General features: G+C 40.8%; 1 protein-coding gene across 7 annotated transcripts in view; it reads right to left on the bottom strand.

The window, feature by feature from the left end:
- The window catches only part of DLG2 (discs large MAGUK scaffold protein 2), a 1,973,535-nt gene that overhangs the window by 158,015 nt on the left and 1,796,991 nt on the right, over positions 1-18,529 (bottom strand). Inside the window, exon 1 of one of the 7 annotated variants that reach the window (XM_057748306.1) lies at positions 7,925-8,004. The exons of the other annotated variants lie outside the window; for them this stretch is intronic. The gene's annotated coding sequence lies outside the window, so the exon portion shown is untranslated. Of the gene's footprint in view, positions 1-7,924; positions 8,005-18,529 lie in introns of those variants that run through there. 7 annotated transcript variants of the gene reach the window in all.

Genomic DNA, 18,529 nt, shown 5'->3' with positions numbered 1-18,529 from the left:
ATGGAGACAGCAGCATCCTATTCCTATGTGCTCACTATGGATATGTGTGCAGCTTTAACAGCTGGTAAATCACTGGGCTCTAAGCAGGATTCTGCACATCCAAGGGGAACAGGCTGCTTTCCTGCCGAGTTATCCATTTCCACACTCCAGGGGAAGTAGTTCGAAGAGACCACCTGCGGCTCACCCAAGAAGTGATGCTTTTAATAGACAAACCTGAGCTGGAAGTTATCGGTGGCTTATAAGCTAAGGAAGCCTGAGCTTTGGGGCACCTTCCAATAGGGCTGGGGCAAATATCAATGATGTGCAGTCTATGGGGGTCACAATATTGTTTACCTGGACATGACCCTTGTTGTCACCAGGGCCCAGAATGGGTGCATGGGGAAAATGCAGGCAGAATAGTTTATACCTATTCTTATTATAGCATCTGGTCACTGTTCTGGCAGTGACATACAGGTGAGCAGCTGTAAATGCTTCCATTTCTTTGGGGGAAATACTTTCCTTCATTTATTCAGCAGACATTTCTTCAGGGTTTATTACATGCCAGGCACAATGCTAACTGCTAGGGATAGTGAAACTGCTAGACAGTTCTTTGCCTCAAGGGACTCACACACAGGCCAGTGCATAGCCTTTAATTTCCTGGTTTCTTGGGGTGAATATAAAAAGAGTATCTGCCACTTATATTTCTGCTCCTATAAGAGTATCAAGCACTTTCTAAACAGTAATGAGATAGCATTATGGCTGGAAGAAGCCAATACAGTCAGATACATGTTACAATGGAGAAACTGGGGCAGGTTAAATCTTTGTGAAAGACTATACAGTTACTGGTAGAGTGACAAGAGCAACTGGGGTCTCAAAGCCATACCCTAGAATCAAAGTTCTGGACTTGAGTCTTTGCTCTGAGTGATGTTGGGAAAAATCTGTCAACCTCTCAGAGATGCTGTTTACTCCTTTGTAAAATGGGGAGATCTTCTCTGCCCCTATACAAAGCTGTTCTGAATATCTAATACAATGTACTTCATTTTCATCATTTTAAGCAGTACTGATTTCAAAAAGCACTGTTAATTAATAATAATAGTACTGTTTTTGGAGAGAGCAGACTCCAGACTTTCAGATTTCACAAGCTGACATGTATGTGTGTAGAAGGGGAAAATGTCAGCCTTATAATCAATGTAATATGATAAATGAAAGTGCTTAAAACTAGAAAATTCCAAACATATATATATCAGTTCTCTTTCTCCACTAGACTTTTTTTTTTTTGCAAAAGACTATACACAATTGTACTTTAAAAATTAAAAACTATGAGACCACATTGAAAAGTACATTCTAGTGGAGACATGTTATTCTCCACTAGACTCAACCAAACAGGCACACATAGGAGGATCGCCATAGGATACTGGTTATATCTCAAGCCCAAGAATCAATACTTTGTCAAAATTCTTTTGTATAATGAATGATACAAAAATAATTCTATTTACTTGGAGCTCAAAAAAGAATCAAAAGTTCCCATTTCACCACCTCTTCTTTTTTCATTTGCCCTGAAATTTCAGAGCCAGACAGGCACAGAAGAGGTCCACCATGTTACATTAGACTTTAAAAGACAGCCTTAAAGCTTTCAGACTGGCTGTTTTTCAGGTAGTCAAGCTGGGAAGGCTGCTGTTTTTATAGACTGCTATAGAAGACTGGCTTCCCTCCCATATGTGTACTGGCATGCCCACTTGCCATCAAGAGAGCTAACCTCTGGCCACTGGAAAGAGGGATTTTTAACAGATCTCCACAGGCTGGTTATTCTGCCTAAGGATTTTATTAGCCTTTTACCCCAACTCCTGACTTAACTCATCTCTCAGGCTGCCATCCTGCTTCTGTGTTAAAGTGGTGACATGAAATTTGCCACTGCCAAAGATTTACAGATGTTGTTTGGCTTACTTCTGATCCAAAGTATTGTGTGCGTGTGTGTGGACACACACACAGAGACAGGGAGACAAAGAGATGAAGGGAAAGAGATAAAAAGATTAAAAACTAAATTCACTAGAATCCAACTATAACTGGGAATCCTAGACAATAGGGTGAGTCTGTTATCTTTTCTGAACTCCACAAAGTAAGAAACCTCTATCACTGAGCATTAAGAACTTAGTTATGGACACCATGAGGGCAAGACATTGTCATACTTTTTCTGTATCCCTAATGTCTGGAACAGAGTGTGACACATAGTTATCAGTTAATAAATGCTAATACATAATAAATGTTTGCTGAATTGGGGAAACTAAATGAAGACTTCGGGGGGAAAAAAAACTGACCCTTTTGTCTGATAAATCTACTACAATGTAGATCAGACCTTTTAGAATAATTTTTCTTTTCACATATCCCCATATCCCCTCCCTCCCGCGACTCCCCCTAGAATAATTTTTAATAACACTGAATTAAGATATGTTGTTTCCCTCTCTCCCTTTCTCTCTCAGTAGAACTGGGATGATTTGTTTTGACTAGGATAATTTTTTGTGCAGCCTGGCTGGAGACCCTTTAAAGAGGTTTCAGTAAGTGCTCAGGAATTCTTTACTGTGTGAAATGAAGTAAGTTTTATAGACAAACAGTCTGACTCCCCAACCAGCTATTTCATACAATATGAATATAACTCTGAAAATTAGATACATCAAATTTCAATTTGGCTTCATGCAAGCTTTGTTTTATGGGTTCATAAAGGCAGATTTTCTTTGATTACCAGGATTATTGCAAAGTGGAGTCAGCACAGAAACTTTTTGAATTTGGCATAGCCTCTGTCTTCAGGTGACTGGGAGTAGCTTGGTGTAATTTTTTTTTTTTTTAAGGCTCTGAAATAAACAGGATCCAACTTTAAAGTTCGTCACTAATTCACAGTGTGGATTTTGTGCAAGTTATTCAACCCAGAGAAGACTTAGTTTTTTCATATGTACAATAGAAAAACACCACCAGCCTCATCAGATTTCTTGAAAATTAAATGTGATAGCATCTGTAAATGGTAAATAAAAAAGATTAAGATCTCTTGAAGCTTTATATTCCTCATTTATAAAATGGGGATAATGTTAACACCCTGCTTATACCACAAGGTTGTAGGATCAAATGAAGAAACAGATATAAAAATGTTTGATAAACTGAACACCACGTAAAGTGATGATAACAATTCGCGTCAATACAGCTTTTTAAAACTTTCCATTCTCCTAGAAGAAAGTTTCCTCTGTAGCTGACATTTGTCCCCCAAAGCTGTGAAATTTGATTTCTGTCTTGGCTACAGAAATAGAGCCACATAGGGCATCATGCTTAAGAGAGAAAATGTGAAACTCTGAGGGGAAAGTGGAAACTTCTGGTTATCATCAGGGCCTAACTGCCAATGGCAATTCTCTCTCAAGGCTTTTCTGGCAGGTTGGGTGAAAGGCTCAGAGCTGGGATGCACAGGCTGTAGTTTAACTGAGGTGATTCGTAGCTAATGGTGCATCAGAAGAAGGATCAAGGAGCTGTGCCTTCTAATTTAAGGCAAAGTGCTTAAGACTACATCCAACCAGATAAGAAAGGCTTCCTTGGCAAATACAAATGTTAAATCTTGGCCGGATTTTCCTATTCCTTCTTTTGTATTAAAATCATGGAGCTAGAAGCTAAAATAATAATGTTCAAGCTTCCTGTGTTCTTCTGTAATAATAATCAGTTAGATCTTGCCCAACGAAAAGGATGATATTCTTGCCTAATTATAGACCAGTACAGAGAAAGAAGATAAAGCAGTCTGGCCCTAGAGGTAGGCAGGTTGGCAGACCCCTTGAATGTGACATAAGGGGTACAAATACCTGTCTTGCTTGCACAACATTCCTATCAGATTTATCCTTTAATAGCACCTTGAGAAATATATATACATATTATCTTGGAGGATAACCCACCATTCCTAGATAAACAGAAGCAAAATGGGAAGAACACTAAGAGAAAATGGAGGCTTCGAGAAGCTAGACAATTTACCCAAGGTCACACAGCAGAGCTGGGATTTGAATCCAAATCTAGTCCCAGCCTCAACCAGCTTTTTTTCACTACACTGATACTACACTTTGCCCTACAAGTGACCATACTATTCCCTCTTTTGCTCCTGACACGTACAGGTCCATGGCTAATCTGGCTTGGTCACCCTAAGTAACAAGTTAACAACCAATTTCTGATACAGCTATAGCTTCAGACCTATAGTGAATTTTGTAAGGCAGGTTGGTAAGGTCAAAATGAAAAGGTTTTGTTCAGTCTCGCCAATCTTCCTAAATGAAAGCTTCTCAATATGTCACTAGTATGATTCCAGGTTTAAGACTCGATATCAACTGGAAATCATGGCTCCTGTCGGTGCAGTTTCACCAGACTTGGGGCTGACTGCCAACCTCATTTGCTGCCCTCTGTCTAACGAGCACACACTGGGCACTTACAGGGTTCAGGGCGGCAGGAGATACTCAGGAGAGAGAGCAATCGGCCCTGCCTCCGATACTGCAGAATCTGCAACAGTTCGGGGCATGGATTCCCAGGAGTGGCTGCAGAGAGCAGGGCCATGTCACTGCATGAAAAATAAGGCTGAGGGAGGGAGCGCTTCATAAACCTAAACTTACATAATAGACTGTGGGGGTTTTTTGTCTTTAAAAGTATTTGTTTCTAACTTTTTTTGTTGTTAAAATGTCCTTTTTATATTTAAGAGGCATAGCCACCAAATGTAATGTATAGTGCTTACTTGGATCCTAATTAGGAAAAAGAAATTTTAAGTCATTATAAACTGCATATTAGGTCGTCCCAAGAACTATTTTAAATTCTGTTGGGTGTGGTAATAGCATTGTGGTAATATAAGAACATGTTCTCTCTTTTTTTCTTTATTGTTTCTGAATATCATAGGGATAAAAAGAGATAATGCTGGGATTTGTTTTTAAAATACATCAGCAAAGAAAATACTTTAGGTGATATACGATGCAAATTGGCAAACTTGACCATTATTGAACACGGGTGACAAGTACACGAGCACTCTTCGTAAAATTCTAAGTACGTATATGTTTGAAAATGTTCATAACAGAAACATTTAAATTCATTATTTAAAAAGATTAAACACCCTAATAAAATTAAAAAGCTGGCAACACCACGTCTGTCCTCCTCACTAGCACAGTGGGTGGGGAATGACAGGACCTGGCTCCTCCTGGCTCTTCCCCCTGGGTACCCCAACGTGTGTCGCTCTGAGCCCTGGTTTGCTCACGGTAAAATAGGTACAGTATACCTAGACCTAACATTGTTCTGAGAGTTCACTGAGGTGATAACCATGACAGTGCTATGCTGCTCAAAATGCTTCTGTTCAGTCAGCAAACATGTCTTGAGCATCAACCATGGCGAGGCTCTGTGCTAGACACCAGTGATAAGATAATTAAAATGTGGTCTCTGCACACAAAGACTTTCCATTCCTGCTATCTAATGTCTACACTGATTTCAACAGTGATGGCAATTCCAGAACTAGCTCTAGCTTCTAGTTTGAATACTGTCTACAATTCTTAGTAGAGGCAAGAAGGTCCCTGCTTAACTTCCCAACTCATCTTTATTTTAACATCCCCTCTCTTTTGGTTTCCTCAGATTCTAGCTTTTGAGATTTTCTCATTCCATTCTCTTCCAGCTGCAAAACATCATCCATGCTGTTCCCTCTGCCTGGAACATCTTTCCCATCGGTCTTCAACATCATGTCCTCGGACAGCTCCCTGACCTATGGCAGGTCCTTCCATCACATGCATCTGATATTACTCCTTTGCAGTACTTCACATATGTGAAACTAATTATCTGTAAAGACTTGTTTATTATTTGTGAGGCACATGGTAGATGCTTGAGAAATGTTTGATAACTGATGGAGTGGAGCTGCTGATGTGACTATTCCCCCTTCATCCTGATGAAGAATCGTCAAACACATGGATTGAGAGAACTATTTACCTTCCACTTCTTTCTCATCATAATTATCTATTTCTGAATCCTAAAACCACCTAGCTAGATTCTCCTCCAATCCTGATTACCTTTTATTTAAGATGCTATATGTGTTCCTATTTATTATATTAATACCATAAGTATTTTATGGCATACAAGAAAAATCACATGATGGGAAATTACCCACGACTCCCAAACATACAAACAGGAACTGAACAGAACTTCAGTACAATTTATGGTAACAATTTCATCCTCCGTTTAGTTGTTTTTATGGTGCAGAAAAAATTATTTTGCTTATTTCACTATTTTTTTCCAATAAAACTGTCCCCCTGATTTTTGGCAAAAGATAAATGAGAAAGTGAAGGACTCCTTGGGTGTACAGGAAATTGAAATTGTCATTTAAGTAAGGACAAAGTGTAACCCTAAACTGTCTTCTGCACAATATCATTTGCTAAGAAATGTGAACTCTAAAACAAAGATAACACAGAACCACTAGGTGGCTTAAGGGATATATTATATTTGTCACTTAGCCAGCAGCATTCTGATGAAGAGACTGGACAGTGACAGAAGAGAGACCAGAATCCTGGAGGTCATTTGGGGTCTCTTTCAATGGTCCAGGTGAGAGATAGTGAGGACAGTGGGAGTGGAGAAGAGGGGACAGACATCTGGGAGGTGTAAACAAGAGATATGGTGATTAAGTCAATGTGGCATATAAGAAAGAAAGTAGAGAGTGTCCAGGGTTTTAGCCTGAGCAACTAACTGAAAACAGAAGAGCAGAGGCCATTGAGAGAGGCAAAGAAAATGACACATTGGCACACTGATTTTGAGGGGGCATAATTACAGCCCATCATTACAGCCAGACTTTCTTAATGCCAGCGACTGGGAGTACAGGGAGATAATATCTTTAACAAGTGAAGTAATTTAATATAAACTAGATACTTTCCTGGGTCTATGGAACTGTTATAGATGAAGATTGTGCTGCAGCTACCCTGAGACAGAGTTGTGTGAAACACATACTAATCTGATCATTCTATCCTCTAGACCCATGGAAAAAATGAGAAAATAATAAAAGTAAGTAACCATTAAAAGTGACTTTAAGGCACAAATAAATAAAAAATATGCTATGGGAAAACTGATCCCTATAGAACTGAATCAGGCAAATTTATCTTCCTCTTGATTAATAATTTAAGAAGAAATCCCAAGCCTGCTGCCTCTGGAGATGTAGGAGTAACTCTTATAATTAGACTCTCAACTGAACCGTGAGGGTGAGGATCAGAAAGCTGACTCAGGCTGGTGTCAATTATTTGCAGCTTGCACAATGAAAGGCGAGAAATTTTGAAGGTGTAGGATGACTGAAGCCCAATTCTGGGGGTTGCTTCAGTGCAGGCACATGATAAGGTCTTTTAATTAGTATTTGCTGGCAAATTTATTCTCTATCTCCTTTAGTCTGGGCCCAGAAAATATTTGTGGGACTTGCTTTGGTATGGTATTTGTGCTTCCAATTCCAGAACCAGAAATCAATACACTCCAACAACTATCTTTTTTACATAAACTCAAACAGAGCTGGCTTCTATGGATCAATCCAAGAAACTACCCTTTTTAATACAAACTTAGTTATGTTTGCCCTACTTTAGGATGAATTAACAGATCCACAAAAACTCACCGAGCCCACCCTGGCCCACAGAGAAATGCAACAGACCAGCAGGTCTCCTGCTGGCCCCTTCCGGATGCAGCAGGACACAAGAAGGTGTGAATACAACACCTTTTACAGAAAAGCCAGTTTTGACCAATTGGCTATGATTGGAGGTTCCAACAACCCCTTTGCTCAGGTTCAATTAATTTGCTAGTGTGGCTCAGAGAACTCAGAGAAACATTTTCCCCACTTTCACTCATTTATTATAAAAAGATATGATAAAAGATACAGTCAAACATCCAGATGGAAGAGATGAGTAGGGAAAGGTACATGGGAAGGGGTGTGGAGCTTCCATACCTTCTCTAGATGCGCCACTCTCCCAGCACCTCCATGTGTTCACCAATCCGGAAGCGCTGCAAATTCCGTTCTTTTAGGATTTTACAGAAGCTTCATCACAAGAGCATGATTGATTATTAACTCCATTTTCAGCCCTTATCCTTTCTCAAGAGAAAGGTGGGGGGGGGGGGGGGGGGGGGGCTGAAAATTCCAAGCTTCTAATCCTGGCTTGTTCTTTCTGGTAAGCAGCCTTCATCCAAGAGTGATCTAGGAGCTCACCCAGAGTCACCTCATTAGAACAAAATACACTCCTTTCACCCAGGAAATTATAAGGGCTTCAGGGAGCTCTAAGTCAGGAACAGAGGTCAAAGACCAATATTAGAACAAGAGATGCTCCTAGTATTCTTATCACTTAGAAATTATAAGCGTTATAGGAGCTCTGTGCCAGGAACTGGGAGCAGAGACCAATACCTATTTTTTCTGTTATCTCACACCCCTGTGGGGACTTGAGTTCATGCTTTTCTAGCTCTGCTAAGTCATTTTCCACTCACCCATCTTTCCAGCTTCCAAAATTTTGTTCATAATTCTTACATGTGTTGTCAAGACTTATTTTTTTATGTCACAGATTTATACTTGTTTAAATTCCTTGTTACTTTGGTGGAATTTTGGAAGGAAACAGAAATACATGCAGGTATTCAAACTGCCATGTTTAAAAGAAAGCTCTAAATTTATGTTCAACTCCATTAAATTTAATCTTAGTGTTTTCCTGCCATCAGTCTATCGCCCCAAAATCACAGAGACCCCAGCTCTGTCATTATTACATGCTCTGTATTTCTGAATCTTGTGACATCTGCAAAAAGTACAGGAGACCTCAAGAGGAGATAAGCTAGGATTCATTTATTTTCATATCTTTCAGTTGTTATTAAAGTTTTTCTATCTTTCCAGATTGACACAGAATTACTGCATGAATCCACCTATCCACCCATTTAAAAAATGTGCTGGGGATAGAAATAAAGGATTAAATAATCTAATCCCTGCCTTCAAAGAACTCACTCACTATTTATTATGGGATATAAGCAAGAAAATAGACAATACGAATAGGCCTGTTAAGGCATAAACAAGGAACTGTATCAGTACACAGAGGTTCCTAACCCAGCTTGAGAGGAAGTACAAAGAGGATGTTGTCTGAGAGGAGGTAAGACCCAGACTTAATCTTAGAGGATGAGGAACCATTGGGTAGGTAGAGAAGACTAGATGCAGGGGGTGGCAGAAGGCAGATCAAAGCAAAGGGAACAGCTAAGTAAAGACAAAGGATCCTGCCTCTTTTGCCTCTAAAGAGGAGAAATTTCTCTCAATCAACAGAAAGTACAGGACAAAGGGGACTGAGTCACCTTTTGATGGGGTAACGATGTCAGTGTCCTTCCAGGAGAATGAAAAGCAGCCCACTTATAATGAGCTCTCTGACTCTTGAATTACCAAGTAAAACTGAGGTATCAGCAACTCTTGGCTGAGAGAGAAGCTTGCTAATAGAACCCCTGCATTAGTGGGGCGGGATTAAAAGAGCTTTGATAAGTATAAAAGCGCTGTGTGAATATACGAGATTATTATTATTACTACCACATTGCCAACCACAACCATCCCCAGCCCTGAGATGTCCTCTACAACTTATAAAGTGAAGCATCTTCTCTGTGGTTTGGAGCAATGGCAATCTCCTGGTTTCAATATTATACTACAGTCATATAGATGTCAGCATTGGCGGTGGTAGGGTGATGGCTGAACAGGACTTCCCAGTACATTTCTTTGCAACTTTTAAACATTAAAGAAAGAGGAAGAAGGAGGAGAAGGAGAGGAGAGCAGGAAGGAGGCGAAACAGCAGCTTTTCAAGGCCAAAGATGGAGAGCATTTTGTCTGTATTCCTATTCGGGGCTGTAATGAACTGAACTCAGTGTACTGCTGCAGATAACTAGAAACTTAAAATCCAATTAGGACAGTGCCATGGGCATGGCAAAAGGGTAGATCAGACCCCTGGCAGAACCCTGGGGCTCAGTGGCAGAAGGCTAAGTGGGGAATGTAAAGCATCAGCCTCTAAGCATAGCAGCTACGCTGACAATTTTTAAATGTTTTTTGGATAGTTAGCACTTAATCAAAATCCACTGTGAAGCAAGGTGTTTTCCCTGCTGGACATTCTATTTCTAGTTCTGCTACATGGCTCAATCACTAGCAGGTAAACATGTCCCACCAGCTGCCAGCTTCTCCCAGCTCCTATGGGTCCCTGGTGCTGGAAGGTAGATGGTAAGAAATTCCAAGGCATGGTCCGGAATGCAGTCTTGAAATCATACACAATGAATAATGCCATCATTAATGCCTCAGGGTGTAAAGAACCTGTGGAGTGAGAAATTGTTTTTATGCAAAAGAGTATCTGGATATTTGGACAAAACTGAAGTGATAAGGCAGGAATAACCAGTATAAACTTATTTGGCAAGAACTTCAGTGCTCGTTTTTCAGAGATACAGTTTCTGCGCTGGTCATTTTCTCTCATATTTGATTCCCATACTTCTCCTGCTCTATTTTATATCAAAAGGGCTGACTCGATGCAAGTTACACTGCCTGGGCTCCCTTCTTAGGCCAAGGGGAGACACTGATGGGAGACTGGAGGGTGGGAGGAAGGGAGAAGCCAGAGTGTTTCTTCTCTCTGTTTCTGGGGGCATTTCAAGAGTGTCTATTTCTCCTCTATGACTTCTCTAGATGCTATTTCAGGGCTGCATTAGCACAGACTTGAATGTTTCTCTGTGTGATCTTGCTCTGGCTATCTTTCATCAGCACAGAGAAGAAGAGTTTCCTTACTTCACTTCAACATGCTAGTGGTTTGCCAGAGAATACATTACTTGGCCCCAGCGATCTTGATGTTTGTTAAAGAGGCAGATCCAGACAAGACTAAGTTAATGCTGCCATTCTAAAACCACCAGAAAATACACTAGTAGGTAGCACCAGTGCACAAAGTTTTAACTATAATGCTTGCAGTAGGCTGAATAATGCCCCCCTCCCCAAATATCCATATACTAATCTGCAAAACCTGTGAATGCTACCATCTATGGCAAAATGGACTTTGAAGGTGTCATTGTGTTAAGGAACTTGAGATGGGGAGATTATCCTGGATTATCTGGGGAGCCCTAAATGCAATCACAAGGGTCCATACAGGAAGTAGGCAAGGGCTTCCTAGGTGGTGCAGTGGTTAAGAATCCGCCTGCCAATGCAGGAGACGAGGGTTTGATCCCTGCTCCAGGAAGATCCCACATGCCGTGGAGCAACTAAGCCCGTGAGCCACAACTATTGAGCCCATGTGCTGCAACTACTGAAGCCCACGCAGCTAGAGCCCATGCTCCGCAACAAGAGAAGCCACAGCAATGAGAAGCCTGCGCACCACAACGAAGAGTAGCCCCCCCCCCCACTGCAACTGAAAAGAAAGCCCGCGCACAGCCAAAAAAGACCCAACACAGCCAATAAAATAAATAAATAAATAAAATTAAAATACAGAGGATAGCCTAAGGGTATTATGCAAAATGTAAGCTATTCTTATAAAAAAAAAAAAAGAAGTAGGCAAGAACATCAAAGGAGGAAGTAAGAGATGAGACAGCAGAATCGAGAAGTTGGAGTGATGTGAGGAAGGGATCACAAGTCAAAGAGTGCAGGTAGCTTTTAGAAGGTGAAAAGGCAAGAAAATGGATTTCCTCTAGAGCCTCCAGAGGGAACCAGCCCTGCCAACACCTTGACTTTAGCTTTGTGAAACATTTCAGATTTCTGGCCTCCAGGACTGTAAGAGAATAAATTGTGTTGTTTTAAGCCACTAAATTTGTGGCAATTTGTTATTGCGCCAACAGGAAACTAATACAATGCTCTGAATAAATACAGATTTATATATTGCTTTAAAAATGCCACATCTTGAAAATCAGCAAAATAATTCCATCCATACATGAATTCTAGCCTGATATGAAAATCCTTGAGAAGGATATAAAACTTCTTTGCCTCAGATATCACAGTAGATGTCATAATGTACCCCTCAGATCTCCCTTCAAGACTGAAGCACTTACTCCCCAAGCTATCCCTAGATGAAGAAAGTGGCATCACCCTAAGTGACTCTTCCTTTTGGGGGCAGCCCACGTGGAGTTCCTGGTCAATGAAGGGGTGCCAAGGCCCAGCCCCTTCATCCCAATTCAGGACAACTCTACAGGGCCATACCTTCAGGAGTCTCTGCTGAAACTGTACCAACATCCAACTTTTCCTTCTGCCCAATCCTACTCCCTTCCTCTGCATTTTGACTCTGAAGCACTCCCAATAAATTTGCCATCTGCCAATCTCCACCCGAGTGGAGTTTTCCCAGGGACCCTACCAGGATAACTGATTTATCTATATTTAGCCAAAAGCACTACCTACTTGGTTAAATTCTCTTTATATCTGCTGATAATTATCAACCCACTCTCTTATAACATATCAAACTAAAAAAAATAACTTATAAGAATGCAAGATTCTCTCAAAAGAGAATATGATCATTTATAAATCTCTGTCAGCTGAGGTCTTAGGTGCAGTGTGAGTTAGGGAGTGAGGATGGAAGAAAGCAGCAGAAAAGGGGTGAAGACTGGCGTGTCAAGCACCGACATTTATTAAGGAATTATATAAGGATGAGAGATGTGCTAATGTTTCATTCTCATTATGGCCCTCTGAGACAGATGTTATCTCAGTTTTACAAGTGGGGAATCTGAGGCTTAAAGGGGTTAACTGAGAGGAAGGGAGGGAATATGGGGATATGTGTATAAAAACAGTTGATTGAACCTGGTGTACCCCCCAAAAAAAATAAAATAAAATAATAATAATAAAATGGATAAAAAAAAAAAAAAAAAAAAAAAAAAAAGGGGTTAACTGATATAGCTGAGCCCAGAATTGAATACAGCAGTTTGAATAAAATGACCATGCCTTTTCATGCTATCAGGAGTAAGAATTGTTCTGACAGAGTTAAGGGAGATAGTATAAGGAGTGTTTCTCTGTTAACTGCTGAAGAAGATCACTGGGGGAGGTCCGGGCAGGTGAGGATGCTGCTGTTGAACACACAGGAGGAAGCATCCCTCCAGTTCCCTGGAACTTGTGTAGGGTTTGATCCTCTCCTTCAGGCATGCTAACACACTCCTGGGCTTTCTCTTTTCTGGACTCTGTGAGGAGCTTTCCCAGCTCAGTGATTTTGTCCTTCACCTGGAATGCTTTCTTCCTGTTCCATCTTTCCTTCCAGGTCAAGCTTAAATGCTATCTCCTTTGAGCCTTCTTTGATGGTCCCAAACAAAAACCGTACCTCCTGCTTCCAAGTGTCTATAGTATTTAGTACCTCTATTGCTTCTCTGAGGGTTATCACATCAGATCTCCAGTGTTGTAGTTACTTATGAATGAATCATAATTTCCACACTGAATTGAAACCTGAAGGAGAGCTGGCTTAGACATATTTGAACCCCGCAAAATCAGCATAAAATTATTTGTCATAATTATTTATTGCTTAAAGTTCCCTAGAAACACTCAGTTCTTCACATTCCTATTTCTTTTAATAGGTAAATGGCCTGCCTGCAACATGCATCTTTTATCCTTATCTGCAAGGCAAACTCCTCTTTCTTTAAAATTCAAATTCTATGTTCCCTTTAATAGCAAGATTTCTCTAATCTTGCTCCCTTAAATGGAATTAATCATGCCCCTTCTCCGCTTGCTCTATATATTTCACACATACATTCATTACTGCATATATGACACTGTTATAACTGTGTGATTGTTTTAGTGGCTTCCCCTGCTAGTGTAACCCTCCATGGAGGAAGGCATTATGTCTTACTTAATGCTGTGTACTCAGCTCTTACTGGAGTACTTAACATATAATAGGTGCTCAATAAGTACCCATTGAACTAAGAACAGAGTTTGAGGCCAAAAAAAATCTCAGAAGGAACCCCAGATGTACATACTTATTGCCAGGGTAACCAGAAATAAATTACTTAACCTCTCTGAGTTGGAAATAATGCCAACTACAATTACAAGACCATGGTGAGGCTATAGAAGATGATACGTGTGCAAGAGCTGCACAAAGTGGGGCCCAGAAAATTTTCCTCATATTCAATTGAGAATTCATTTGTGACCAAATTGTTCATGCTTTTTATGTACTCAGGGCTTAGTAGGGCCTTCTCAGCTAATTCAGGACAACATAGTATTTAGATTAAACCTTTAGCAGAGTTTCTTTGTTACCAACACCTGATAACGGTGGCGATGAAGAAGAAAAAGAAGGATAAGAAGGAGCTGGAGGAGAAGGAGAAAGAAGAAAGCACCCAGTGTACTCAATATATTCTAATTAAATTGCTAATCCTAAAGAGAATGCCTCAGGAAGTCTAATTTATAATGCTGTTTGGTTCTAAATAAAGAGCCTCTAATAGGGAGACATGTAAATCCTGTTTTCAAAACACACTTCAAGGATTAGATCATGTTTGATCTAATGACCAAACCTGGATCCCCACCTGGCTCAGAGTTACCAAGGTCACACTAACAGTCTAAGGACACAGCTTCTGGCTGGAGAAAGCCCTGGTGAACTATCATTGGGCATTGGCACCTTTGCAGAAAGCAAGAAACAAACCACCTGCAATCTACATGTATTAGTAAAGCCAGCTGACCCAATCAAATCCGGCCCTTTTAGAGAACTGAATTCTTCATGGTAGGGAAGAGCACAGTTTATCCTCAAATGAAATGCAGACTCATCAGTGTCCACTCTAAAATGCTACAAGCTTTCTTAACTGGTGTTATTATGTTCTTTTTCAAATCTGTGCAGTGCAGTTGCTCCCTAGCTTGGAGCCACAAAGCAGTGATCACAGATGATGTAGGAGGGTATCTATCTGGCAACAGCCTGCACTTGTTTTATTTCTCCACCTGCTATTGAAAAGGGGGAGAGGACCAAGATTTAAAAGCTAATTATTCACTTTGAAATATGATTATTAAGATGAATAGTGCTCAACTGTACACTTGAAATTGGGCTATGTGCTTTGTAAATGTGTTGTCTTAATATTATTGTGGTTTGATTAAAGATTAACACCACCGAGGACAGCCCTTCTGTGCGTCGTATCATATAATGGGTGAGTTGTCACTTCCTTCCAGGCTGACCTACCTTTGATAAAGAATTAATAAACTATATTTTAGTTTTCCTTCTTCAGACCCCTCTTTTTGAGTTTCGTATCCCACCAAAGTTGTGCATGACTGGCCCACACCTGTGAGCTTTTATATGTTTTCTTTTAATCCTTCCAGAAGCTCTGTGTGAAAAACATTCTTATCCCAATGTACATATGTGAAAACAGAGGCTCAGAGAAGTCATGGAATGTGCTCAAAGTCACACAACTGGAAAGCAGTGGTGGCAGAAGTGGAACCCTAATCTAGTAACTTCCCAGAGGGGAATGTTGCTTTAGTTGTGGACACAGAATGATTGTCAATATGAGAAAAACCTGAACAACAAACAGAAGACAATAACTTTTCTATCATAGGCCCAGTTATAATGATTTAACATTTGTTGTGGGCTACATCATATTCCAAAGCAGTAACTACAAACTGAACAAACCTGAAATAGGGCTGATAACATCAGTGGGTGTGCAGTCAATCTCCCTTGCTCTCATCTTCTCCAGAGAGAAGACACAACTCAGAAATGAACCATCTTTCAATGCCAGTGACAGCCTCTCCTCCCATCTCCCAAGTGTCCATGCATAATTCTCTTGATCAGCATAAATCTTTCCTATGCATGTTACCACTACTTTTTCTTTGTCCTGAGTTAAATATATTTCACCCGTAAATCCAGGAAGGCTACACCTTGGGCCACCTGAGAATTCCTAGATTTGTGACAATCACTATAAATGTCACATCCACTTATGAAACCCAGTAAAATATTAGTCACTTCTTTTCATTTCCATCACAGGAGGAATTTCCCTGGGGGGCCATTTTCACAAAGAAATAAACATTTTATCTGTTAGTGAAAGTCACCATGCACATTCAAGGAGGAGGAAAATAAACCACATTGAGGGGGGAAGCTGAGAAATTTTCCTTAATTGGTGAATATTAAACTTTAGAAGTCTGAATTTATAGTATCCTGAGGATTAGGCTGGGTGTTCAGCAGACTGGGAGTCCCTAAAGCAGCGATTGAGGGTTTTACATCCTTATTGCCATCCTCACCCTTCTGTGATGCAATTTTTACCAACTGAGTTAAAGTACCATTTGGGGCTCTGTCTCTAGATGAGAATTAGAATAGCGGAGAATGGACCTTAAATGCTTTAACCTGGCACTCTTGTGATCTTCCCTAGGCCTCCCTTTTTTCTTAACGACAACTCTCCCTTACAAGATGCCAAGTGCCCCAAGCGTTTTCAGAACATACTTTGTACTTTCCCATTCATATTTCTTTTAATTCTAATTTTTCCTCCCCTTTCAATGATGCTTCTTCTCTCTTTGCTGACATTCTCACCAATCTTCAGGACCCAGAAAAATTACTACTTCATCACCTAAATATCTCCTGATTCTCTTGGTCAAAATGAAACTGCTTCACTCACAGAGCACACCATCATGATACCCACCCCCTGCTTTGTATTCTGCTGGTTATATATCTGTTCGGTTCCCTCCTGAAGAACACAACTTCACAAGAATAGAAGTGCCCCAGCTATCCCTCTAAGAATTAATGCCCCACCCAGTAAAGTTTTGCATCTAATGGATACTTTAAAATTTCTGCAGAAACTGAAATAAGAGAAACCAATTTAATGTATGGAGGCATTTCCTCAGGATATTGCTGGTAGCTAGTTAACACATTCATAAGAGGATAAGAACCCAGTCCCAGAATTTGGCTTGTGTGGTCAGCCTGGGAAAACCTAGAGACGGGAGGCATGGATGAGATGGCTCAGGGACTGGTCTAGGCTCAGAACAAGGGGAACAATTAACCCAGACGTGCATCTACATTCTGTATCAAGGTGTTGTAAGATCCCAGTCCATGTGAATGTAGATGGTGTCTTCATGCCTAGGTGGCCTGGCATAGAGTAGCCCTCTATAAGGTGCCCTCTGTGGTCCCACACAGCCATCCAGTGCTTCTTCATCTCAGCACTCACCACCAAACTGCACTGTAACGGGTGGCTACTCTGTCCCTTACCACTAGGGACCTAGGACATGACCATTTATAAACAAAGTCTCAGCACCTAGTTCAGTGCTTAGCATATAACCCGTCCTAGATAAATGGAATAAAGTCTGTTGAATAAATGGAGGAAAAAATGTAATAAGAAAAGAAGGAAAGACAGTAGACATGCACATGGATGTTTCCAATTCAGCTTTTCAGGAAAAGCAATAGAAATCATGAACTGCGGGGCAGACAGGGCTATTGGCTTCCCCACAATGTGCCCAGCATTTCCTGTTCAGAAAAACCTAACCTGCCCATGAGGACTTTGTCAGAGTGCTCCTATTGGGTCAACTGGGACATGCTTTGGGAGCAGATGGATGAGTCCCACACTCTGCCTAGACCTCACAGCAATTGCTCTCTACCCTGGGGGCATGCACATGTGTGTGCAGATTTAGAAGAACCAAAAATATAAATTCTCAAAACAGTCTTGAGAGATTTGATTTTCTAATTCACATTCAATTTGTTAAAAGAGAAAATGGAGAAGACCTAGGTTAGTTAAGACCACGGACCAGCTCCCCATATCTCTACACTCTTGCCTACCACTCCTCCTCAACCTGGATTGTCAAAGATTACTGCCTAAATTCAGATCCAAAAGGATCTAGTCCATTGTTTCAATATGTATTTTTTTCCTAAATTGCCACCACATACAATTTTACTGTCTCAGTGGTGAGCTGTTGGCATCATGGTGCTCTGTGGAAGCTGTGCTCACCTAAGTCCTGGCATCTCCTCACAGATGCCTAAACAGTGCCCTAGGAATTCTGCAGATGGGACCTGAGTCTTCTAGCAGAGACTCTGCCTCTAAGGCACCCTGGTCAGCACCCAGCTTATCTGGCCAGAACCTGCCAGAGACTGTACACATCAGGGAACAACTTGTAGCACTTGCTGGTTATGCAGAGAACTCAGAAATGTTAACAGATGACATGAAAAACACAACCCCGAACAGTCAGCAAGGTGACTCATTAAGCGTCACCACTGAGTCCACTTCCAGTAAAATCCCATTCCAATGAAATACCACTTTCCCCAAACAGTCGATCTGCTTGAACAAAAGTGACTACAGGGTACTATAATGCTGGGCCTGGTTGAAGCTCTGCAAACGACAGGGATTCTCTCTAAGCCTCAGGGACTTTCCATTCACCATTTCCTCTAGGATAGATCTGATGACATCTTCCCTCTAGCCTTCTTTGCCTCTGTAGATGGGACCAGAAGCCTAAGTTAGCACTCAGAACTTCCCTCCCTACCCTGACACTCATCACCTGCCTACTTTCCCTCCCCAGAAGAAGGGGTTGGGATAAGGTAGAGAAGAATGCATGGAGGGACTTGTTTTTCTACAGGTCAGAATTTGTTCCACAGTGGAAACTGATTTATCCTCACATTTTTGTCAAGTATGAGAGTGAGTCAAAAATTATCCGCACCCCAGTTATATT

Source organism: Hippopotamus amphibius, chromosome 9 (assembly GCF_030028045.1).
Source record: "Hippopotamus amphibius kiboko isolate mHipAmp2 chromosome 9, mHipAmp2.hap2, whole genome shotgun sequence".
NCBI lineage: Eukaryota > Metazoa > Chordata > Mammalia > Artiodactyla > Hippopotamidae > Hippopotamus > Hippopotamus amphibius.
The sequence above is the reverse complement of the archived record's forward strand: the minus strand, read 5'-3'. Positions and strand labels throughout refer to the sequence as shown.